We start from the raw sequence: 10,682 nt of genomic DNA on the forward strand, positions 1-10,682 counted from the left end.
AATATCGATTTTTCAAGCGCGTAATAAGACTAGCCCTAGACTCGCTCCCTGATTGATTAATCAGGCTCATCTATTTATGACGAGGAAACGATGTTGAATAGGATGACGTACGAACTAAACCGCCCACGTCATCGTAATGCACGTTTGCGCCACACGTTTGCATCGCGTACCGTTCAATCAGTTTGTGTCATTTGCCCGGAACGTTTGCGTTCGACACGTGTCGCGAATATCCGCAATTATCTGTTTCACCCGCATATCAGCAATGAAAGACAAGAAGCTCTATTTTGAGAATAATGTCAAAGACATAGAATAAAAAAAAAAATATTTATAAAAGCTTTCTATTTAAAATTGAAAGCTGTAAATCATAACAATAAACTCTTACGCCTGATATATAATTATAATTGATACATAATTATATAATATTTTATTAATAATTTTATTAATAATAATATTAATAATTTTATTAATAATTTTATTAATAATTGAATCCTACATCAAATTCGGTCGTTGAAATAAATCATATTTATATAGACATTATCTATATAGACAATCAAATGCATTAATTAAGATGCAATATAAAATTTTCATAACATAGAACTCCTTATTTATAAATTATTACTTTATCTGTAATTATTAATAAATTATTAGAGAATTAATTATAATTAATAATAAACTGTGATATCGTCACAACAAGGTAAATTCAACACAAAGTTTTGCAACAATTACATAAATCTCAGAATTTAAGTTTAGAAATCTGTAATTATTTGTATAGTCTAAGTACAATTATAACAAACAAGATTGAATAATTTTTTATGGAATCTTCAATAATAGTAAATCTTTATGACATAGAGATTTAGGTTCGCGCGCATTGTATAATATTATTCGCGGTAATGCTTTACTTGCCAATCTTGCCATATCCCTGGACTACTCGTATGATAATATACGTTGACGTTACGTCGCGAAAGACGATAGAGTTTTGCTCGCAATGGGCACCGACATCGCGAGAGACGATCCTGAGGCGTGAGGGAACGCGTGGATACAACAATGCCGAATGTCTATAAATAATCGAATCTGCGACAACGGCCGCGTGGCGGCGCGGAAGTCGCGCGCGCGCGAGCAAGAGAGAGAGAGAGAGAAAGAGAGAGAAGAGAGGTGGCGAGGTGCGACGTGTGTGTGACTACGACGCGGCCGCGACGGCCGCGCGACGCGCGATGCATGGTAGTATCCCTTTGCGTATCGTGTGGTGTGTATCTCTTTGCTGCCACAATTTATTGCTCGACCGCTCCGTTGACTCCGTTCTCGTGCCTGCCGATGCGACCTTCGTCCCGCGTGCCAGCGATCGTCGCCGCGGCGAGCGCGTCGTTCGCCATCGTCGGTGCAACCGCGGCGGTGCATCCGCACGCTATCGCGTTTACACACATCTCGGTATAACATCGTCGTTGCCCATAATCGTTATCGGCGTGATCGATCGTGTGTGAGATTGTGCGGTGCGGAATAGTTCCTCGTCGCTGTTAAGAAAGGACGGAGAAACATTGGACACGATCTATGGTGACTTCGAGTGTCGTCGGATTTATCTTCCCCTCTTTTTCTCTCTCTTTCCTCTCTCTTTCTCTCTCCCTCTTTCTCCCTCTTTCTTTTCACTTTTCTCATACGTGTGGTAGCACCTGAATCGCCTAGCGGAGGACTACGAGAACGGATCCGGAGCGGACACCGCATGAGAGGTAATAAACGAAGAGAAATTGTGTCCTTTTTTTTTTGCACGATCGTTTGGGAACGCGATTGTGGCTGCCAGCGCGGCAGCCATATTTCCGCGATTTCGCGAGGAGCGATGTCGTAACGAGCGAAGCAGCGATGGGTCGTTGCTAGCGGATAAGAGGAGTATGCGAGATTCTATAACGGATCGTCTTCCTTACGTTTTTGTCTCTCTGCGTGTTCCGATAATGTGCGCGCGCTCCGTGCAACCCACGTCTTTTTGCGTCGCTATGCATTCCGGGGCGCGGGTATCTTTCGCTCGATAGATACAGTTGACAGTATACATCGTACAAAGCCAGCAAAAGCAAAGACGCATCTCCCCACCTCGCTTTTCTTTCCCCTCTCTCTCTCTCTCTCTCTCTCTCTCTCTCTCCTCTCACTCCTTCCTTTCCTTCCTTCCCCTCTCTCTCTCTCTCTCTCTCTCTCTCTCTCCATAGCTCTCTCTCTCTCCACGCTTTTATCGTATAACTCGTAGCATCCAATATTAATGAATTTTCATCGATGAAAACAGACTGCAGGGCGTTTCTGTTTTGCATGCTGCGATAATATGCTTCTTTTCAATCTTTTCCGTGGGAAGACGAGGCGTCAATGCCTCGCGAGTTCTGAAAGGTTTAACAACGATGCAACGTGCGATGCATTCACGTTCCAACTGATCGATCCGAACTTGAATTCGTTCAATACGAAATTCGTATACAGCGTGAAAATTATAGAGAGAAAATCGTGGTTGTCATTAAATAATGTGTGTCAGGAATACACGTGTTGGAAGCGTAAACACGACGTACACCTGCGACGATCTGATCGTGAAAGAGAGAGAAAGAAAGAAGGAGAGAGAGAGAGAGAGAGAGAGAGAGAGAGAGAGAGAGAGAGAGAGAGAGAGAGAAAGCGAGGGCTGCCCTCTCGGATAGCTGGAAAACATTCCGCACGCAGGAAACACCTGTTGTATGCGACGCCCACATTCAAAGTCGATCGCTCGCTTATGCGTCGTTGGTAGTAGGTGCGTGGCAGTCGATTATTTATTAAACAAGTCAAACCAGACTGATTGATTTTATGAATTGGATATAAACAATAGAGAAAACTGATGAAGTTATGATTTAAGTATGTATTTTGGTTGAAATTAAGATGATTCTCTAATAAAGTGCCGAAAATTTGGGGTGCCTCACCAGGGCTCACTTAAAATCACAAATATCTGCATTATTTGATTCAAATATTTAAACTACGTGTCATAATGAAATAGTATAAAAAAGTATGAAACATAGTAAATAAAGAGGCTTCACTGAACGAAAACAAGACGACATTATGTTTACTTTTCGAGGTTAAATTTGTATGCTAGTTTATGCATGTAAATATGTCTTCCCAGAATAGGCATTGACCTATTACTGTTTTGTGATTATTACAGTCATAAATTTTTGAACTATTATAATGTCGTTTTTTAAAAAAATCTATGATAACAATTGTGTGCATTAGTCATAGAAAGGTATCGTTTCCGATACCTATCACCGAGTTATATTTAAAAAGTTCCATTTTTAACATTTTTTTTCTCTTATTTCATCGTTAACTTATTCTAGAAATTTGCACACATCAAGTTCAGCACTTAAACTTCATTATATAAAAAAACATGGACATTTGTATGATAACTCGTTTTACTAAAGAATCACCTTAAGTTTATAAAAAGTGAAGTTTATCTTGTGTTTATCTTCTAAGACAAATTTAAAATAAACCTCTTTAATTCTTTGCGATTCAAATTAATTTCAGTAAATGCATCCGACAGTTGTTAATACTAATAAACTCTAATTGCGCTTTAAGATATGCTTGTAGATATTAATATTTGACAGTGGAAATGGCAATTAATTAATTTCTTTTATGTGTGGAAGATTATACAAAGTAGTCATATAATTTGGATATTGCATTATTATTTATTTGTTATTCTCTGTTTCGAATGTTTGGAGGAAGATTGTTACATCTGTGTATAATTTGATATATGCAAATCGCAAAAGAAATTGAAAATACAATTGATAGTACATCTTTCTCAGATTTATATTTTTAAATTTATTTTTAAATTTATTTTTTTCTATTATACGTGCGCGCGCGTACACACAACATCAACACACACACACACACACACACACACACACACACACACACGAAACAAATACTGTTTACTGTTATATGACAAGTACTGCACTCGATTTCTATTACGTTACGAACATTAGATTGTGAACAATTATTACTATGATTGGAACTACCGAAGATGGCTTGAATACAACCGAAACGCTCAGTTTGTATTTTATGTAATAGATCAATAGATACGATCGAAATATATATGTGTTTGTGATATTCGCACCAATTAATGCTCTTAATTGCCCGTTTTTTATTCTATTTTTTATTTGTGTTAATATTTCGAGAGCCAATTTGAATTAGTTTTAAATACTGTTTTATAAAGGTGTAAACATTTAATTGATTTATTCAAAGTTTTACTTATAAGAAGTTAACGATCTTGTTTGAAGTTTTAGATTTTGTGCTGTTCCTTCGAAACTACTCCCGACCAAGTACTTTATTCTTGATAATAAGGGCTTAATAGGAATCGGGAGTAGTTTCTAAAAGAATGTCGGTACAAAATCTGAAACTTCATATTTTGGCGCAAATTATTTCTATTGTGGAAGAAACGACTGATTCTATTCGTGGCGAAGGATACTTTATTGAAGGATACTTTATTTATATCTTGAACTCAATAATGTTGTGTTCGATTAGGAGTTGATTTTGGAATTGATTCTTAAGAAATGGATAATTTTTTTTGATTGTATAAATTAGTACAAATTCAGTTCTTTGCATTTCTTCCTTTGTTTCCTTTTATACATATATAGTTCCGTGGCTTCATATTAAGTTAGCAAAACCACAAGTTTCTTCTAAATGATATGTAATATAAAGTTATAGTTTGTAACACAAATTAGCATAAAATAAGCACTAAATAATTCAATAGATCTTTTTCAAAAGAACCTTTTTTTCTGCTTTGTTTTGTCTTGCTAGCTTGACAAAAGTCGATTAAGCATTTTTACGTAAAAATAAAAATAAGAGGAACAACTTTCAATGTTCTTGTTCTTGACAAACGTTCTAGCTGAACAATATTTAAGAGATTTTTGCCATCGGCCGGAAATGTTAATGCCGGTATTACTTTCAAGCTTTATAACTCGCAAAGTACTTAAAGAAAAAAATATTTTATTATTGTTTTGAAAAGTTCTCGAAGTAAGCTACGAGAATATATAATGAAAATGGAAGATTTCATTTAAAAAATTCAAAGTAATCTTGATCTAATCTTAAAATCATTCAGGATCAAATCAATGACACCTTCTTATGTCTTCCTTTGAATTATACAACTTTTGTTTGAAACATTTTTTTTTCATGGATTTTAGGAAAAATATTAATGCATTATTTGAAATGAGACACCCTGTATATATATATATTTGTTCGCTGCAACTTGTTCTTACCATAACATCTATTCACTCCAACGTGTTCATTGGAATGACTAGAAGCTTTGGAGCTATAGAACCATGTTAGAGGTTGTAGCATGCGATGCGAACAAACCTTATATATTTTTTATTCGCGCGAATGCATATAATGAGAAATTTCTACGTCTAAAAACATATCGAGCGTCAATGAAAAGAAACAAAACATCATGATGGCATGGCGACTTACGCTGGTTATTGTCGAATATAAAGAGAACCAACATTTTTATACTGGATGAATAGAAGAGCGGCTATATCCGTGACGTGGCTATCGAACGATTCGGTTCAATCTGTCTATTCCAGACGTCACATCGCATAGAGAATGCCGTCGTTCAGTGCAGCGGTCAACGAACGAAAACGACATGGTATGAGCATCGAGAAAGATTTACGCACGAGTTACATCGTGCGACATGACGCGCGACGAGGACAATGACAATCATATTTGTCGAATCAAATGTTCACGCGTAGAATTGAAAATAAGGATATTTCGCCATCACGTAAAGGTTCTCTCGCATGCGTCCGAAAACGTGTCTGAAAACAAGTTATTTGACATTTGCGCTGGTCATGGATGATTATAATATCTTAATAATCTTATCTGGCCGAAAATCCATAGATAATTTCGTATCGAAATATTCGAAATATTCGAAGAAATATTATAATACGCAATATATATTTAAGGTCATCATACATAAAAAAAGTTTAGTCTATCAAAAGTCTAGTCACCAAAACCGTAAATATATTGACTAATATATATCATAATCGAGCCTCTTTACCTAGAAAAAAATTTCTTCGATTTAAAGAAATATTTCTTTGCTATACGATTAAAGAAAAAATTTCTTTGATTTAAACATTATTTTTTTTAATCAAATAAAAAAATTTGATTCAAAGAAATTAAAGATCAATCAAAGAAATGACGTTCAAATCAAAGAAATTTTTTTCTTTAACCGTATAACAAAAAAACATTTCTTTGAATTGAAAAAATCTTTCTCTGAGTGTTAAAACATGAGACCGCAATTTTTGTTGATTGTTATTGATCGATTTGCTTAGGACTTTACGATAATTACGACTAAAATTTTTGTACATGATGACCTTTACAATTTCCTTATTTAATCCTCGATATTAGCATTTCAAATTAATCAATATATCTGTACATTTGAAAGTGCAAACGCACTAGTAGTTATATATTCTTTATTATTTTGATATAAAACGGATTTTTTAAAATTGCTAATTATAAATTAGGACAATTGCAAAAAAATTTTATTTTATACCTGATAAAAGAATTACTATTTACATTTTATTTTAATTATAGATGGTAATGCAATTAATTTCGTATGCAACTCGTGTAGTAATACTATTAATTTCATATAACTAACAATATGTTTGTACACAACGCAAATTATATTACTGGATCAATAGTAGCGTGTTGCGATATGCAATTTAATTGGGTTAAATGGATCTGCGAATGCACAACATTGAAATCTTCGATAAATTCGATGTCTCTGTGGTATCCCATTATCAAAATTTTGCAATATACATATATTTGCAATCGATAAACACATGAAATCGAATTAAAATCTGCTTTTAAATAAATTCAAGATTTCAATTCATTCTTTAAAAAATACTTGTGAATTTAGAGATTTACGTTTATATTTAGAAATTAGAAAATATTTGTATTTAATTAAAACAAAATATCTACATAAGGTTCTATACAATTTTTATCTATTTTATATTGTATAATTAAAGTTTATTTGAAGAACTTGCAAAATTTGATTCTGTTTGACTCTGTAAAAAGCGTAATATCATGAGATAAACTTATAATGTAAGTCGCTGATAAAATATTACTGTCTCAACATGAAAGAAAAATTGTTTTATTCTTTAGTAGGAATATTTCATCTATAAAGTAGACTTATTATTAAATATCTTTACAGGATAAACATACAGGGTGTCTCAAAATTCGCGCATTCGGAGTATAGAACATGATATTTTATACTATAACGAACAACTTTTTTCTGTAAAATTATATTCGATAAATAATTTTTGCGTTTACTCATATAACTTCAACCTGCTTTTCTGCAAAAACTACTTCATCAATCTTGCACTTACTTCGTCAATTTTGCAAAAGGAAAAAAATTATTTTAGCATAAAGCATCATACTCTGTATATGATCATATAATGCGCGAATTTTGGAACACCCTGTATATGATCATATAATGTTGACTTACATAATATGTATTATATAATACATGTAATAATTGTAAGATTCAGTTACATCTCAAGAATTCTTTATATCGCAATATTAAAATAAAAATATTTTTGCTTTTTACAAGAAATATCATTATGCACATCTATGACGTTTCTAAAACATAGAGTATTTATATAAGACTTTGATTTTAATTGTTAGTGTATTTTGAAAAAAAATCTATTACATAAAATATAAATGTTTCATCCTATATTTTAGATCAGGTCTGTTCATAACTCAGACTTTCGTGAAGTTAATCTCCTAACGTTAAAAAAAATAGTAATTTCTAGCTCATTTGATTGTTCATCATATACACATTTCGAATTTTTGTTTGCACACTTCCAGTTAAAAAGAGTTATTAAAAAAAAATTTAGGGGATTAACTTCACACTAATCCCCCAACTGCGAGCAAATTAGAAAATTGAACAAGGCTTATCGATAAATTTTGGTTTACATTCGGAAGAGAGATGATTTTCCATTTGCACATATTTAGTTAAAAAGTTATTAATAATTAAAATTTCAAGGACGGTCAACTTCGACAGATTCAAATCGCGGTTACTGTATTAAAAATAACATTAGTTGATAGATGTTCGTTTGCATATTCCGAAACTGATCAATTTTTCGTTTGCACATCCTTGATTAAAAAGTTATTAACTAATAAATACTGGGAGGGAGGGAGCAATTTCACACAACAAAAATACGTTTTCGGTTCGAATTCTAAAGAAATTGAAGAATTTGAATCCAATCGATTGATTTTTGTTTGCGCATTCCGAAACAAGTCGATATTTCGTTTGCATATGCTCATATGTCATATAAGTACTAACCGCTACATTTTTTAATAAAGTTTTTTGGTTTAAATAATGTGCAATAAACTCGGGATTGAAATATTTGCAGCGCAAATAATTCTAGACATTTATGGTAAAAGTTAGTGCAGCAATGAATTGTTTTAATATACTTTACTCTTGTACGTTCGCTAGCATCGCCACACTCTTGGTTACATTTTTTAATTGAAATTATAAGCAATAAACTACGGATCGGGATATTTCAAGAGAAAATAATTCTAGAAATATTTTAGAACTAAAATTAATTTCACAGCAATTGCTTTAATATATAATATTTCACTTTTATATATGCGCTAGCATATTTCTGATAAAAATCTTTTTATTTAAATAATATCTGATAAAGTCTTTTTATTTAAATAATAAATTCGGGATCGAGATGTTTTAAAAGCAAATAATTCTAGAAAATCTAAATTACTGTATATTTTAGCGATACAAATTCTTGAATGTGAAATAGCGATTGCTTCCGCTCATGACGAAAAAAAACTTTATCTTGAGTCTGATAGAGTGAATTCAATTAGTGATTCGCTGGAGAAATGGATTAATATATTAACTTTTTTTTAGTATTACATTAGTATAAATTTAATTTTTTATACTTTTTTTATGTTTTTTTTTTTCATGTTGTTTTGCCAATTTAAAGGGATCCTAAATATTAGTCATAGTATAAGTAGTATAAGTAGATTTACACATAGATGATTTACGTGTCACTGACACATCACTACATACTATCAATATTATGCACATAAATAAATTTTCATATTACAATAATGTCTAAGTTCAATTCTAAGAATTCCATGTTGTTTCTTCATGCAAACTACTAGCCTGTGGATTACTATTTCGTAAATACACATTACACAACTTTTATACAAGCAAATGTCACGATGTAACAGCTTTAGAGCACCATATTGGTCTAAGAAATGATAAAGAAGATATCAATTTCAAAATTTTTTGTTGTTTTTACTTTTTGATGTAAACTCCATCTCATAGACACAATAATATGTATACTTTAATCTTAGAAAAGGAATCTTCGAAAATCTATAAAAGAAAAAAAAAATTGTTATATTAAAATTATATGGTTCGGTGATACAGACGGTTTTAGAATCTTTTTAATATTAAGCTAGCAATGATACGTTTTTTTTTTTTCAAAATGGCATAAAATACAAAATTTTTTTTTTGATAAAAGTTAATACAAGAAAATACTAAATATTTACCTATTAATTCGGACCATAAATGTCCCAACAGATTTGATTTTATTAATTTGATCCTACTTAATAGAAGTAATATTGTATCATGAATGATGAGATGCTGAGAGTTTATATTTACATTCGCCATTCCCGTTTATACATTTATTTAAAATGAACTTGTCGCGCTGCAGGTGAATGCGTGCGCGCGCGCGCGTGTGTGTGTGAATACGTGTAACACGTGGACGCGCATGTAGATATGAATGATAAATATAGATATAAAAGTGGCGATGTAAAACGGCAACAAATTTTGCACGGAATCGCGAAAATAGTGGTGCATGCGAAGGCGAAAAAAGTATAGGAATTGATATAGCCAATGACTGGAGAGTCTTCTCTTTTTTTTTTCAGCCTCATCAATTTTTCGCTTACCTTTCTTTCGGTTCGTCGCATAGCTGATGCACGCTTGCTGACCGGAGCTTAATTTGGTGAAAAAACAGTAAAAAATTTAAAGGCGGGTACAAAAGAGAAACTGTAGCTTAACAATTAATTTTTTTACGCATTTAAATACATTTTGATTAATCAATTACACATAATCTCATTTTTTTATTTGTATCTTTCTTATCAGATTCCTTATTTCATATACATCGCACTTTAATTTTAAATAATATAGTAGTTGCGAATAAAATAACATTATATTTTATCATAATATTATGATAAAATAATAAACATTAATTATTTTATTATATATTACAGAATATATATAATATTTTCTATTTATTACGATAACATTAATTAATAAGTATAAAAAAAATGTTTATTTATGTTATCAGAGAGAGAGAGAGTTATGGCTCTTTTATACTTCTCTGTTTTAATAATAATGATACAAAGTATTTCACATTGTACAGTTATGGTCTATTAAGTGAATGCGACTTATTGTCGCGGTGATGATTGACTTAATCGCTTTAATCGCGACGCGAATTTCCGTGTGTGCCTTTATTGCTATATACTGGTACATAAGTCTGGGAGGCGTGGCAACGTTGAATTTAGATTCTTGGCAGCTATTCAACGGGAGAAATAGACTTTCAGTGAGTGGATAGATAAATAGTCACTTTTTCGAGAGAGAGAGAGAGAGAGAGAGAGAGAGAGAGAGAGAGAGAGAGAGAGAGAGAGAG

At 32.4% G+C, this 10,682-nt stretch overlaps 1 protein-coding gene across 1 annotated transcript in view; it reads left to right on the forward strand.

Moving 5' to 3' along the window:
* Positions 1–1,239: 1,239 nt before the first annotated feature.
* LOC108688657 (histone deacetylase 4) overlaps positions 1,240–10,682 on the forward strand; it is a 43,993-nt gene continuing 34,550 nt past the window's right edge. Inside the window, exon 1 of the mRNA XM_018194989.1 lies at positions 1,240–1,721. The gene's annotated coding sequence lies outside the window, so the exon portion shown is untranslated. The remainder of the gene's footprint in view (positions 1,722–10,682) is intronic.

Source organism: Atta colombica, unplaced genomic scaffold, assembly GCF_001594045.1.
Source record: "Atta colombica isolate Treedump-2 unplaced genomic scaffold, Acol1.0 scaffold238, whole genome shotgun sequence".
Taxonomy (NCBI): domain Eukaryota; kingdom Metazoa; phylum Arthropoda; class Insecta; order Hymenoptera; family Formicidae; genus Atta; species Atta colombica.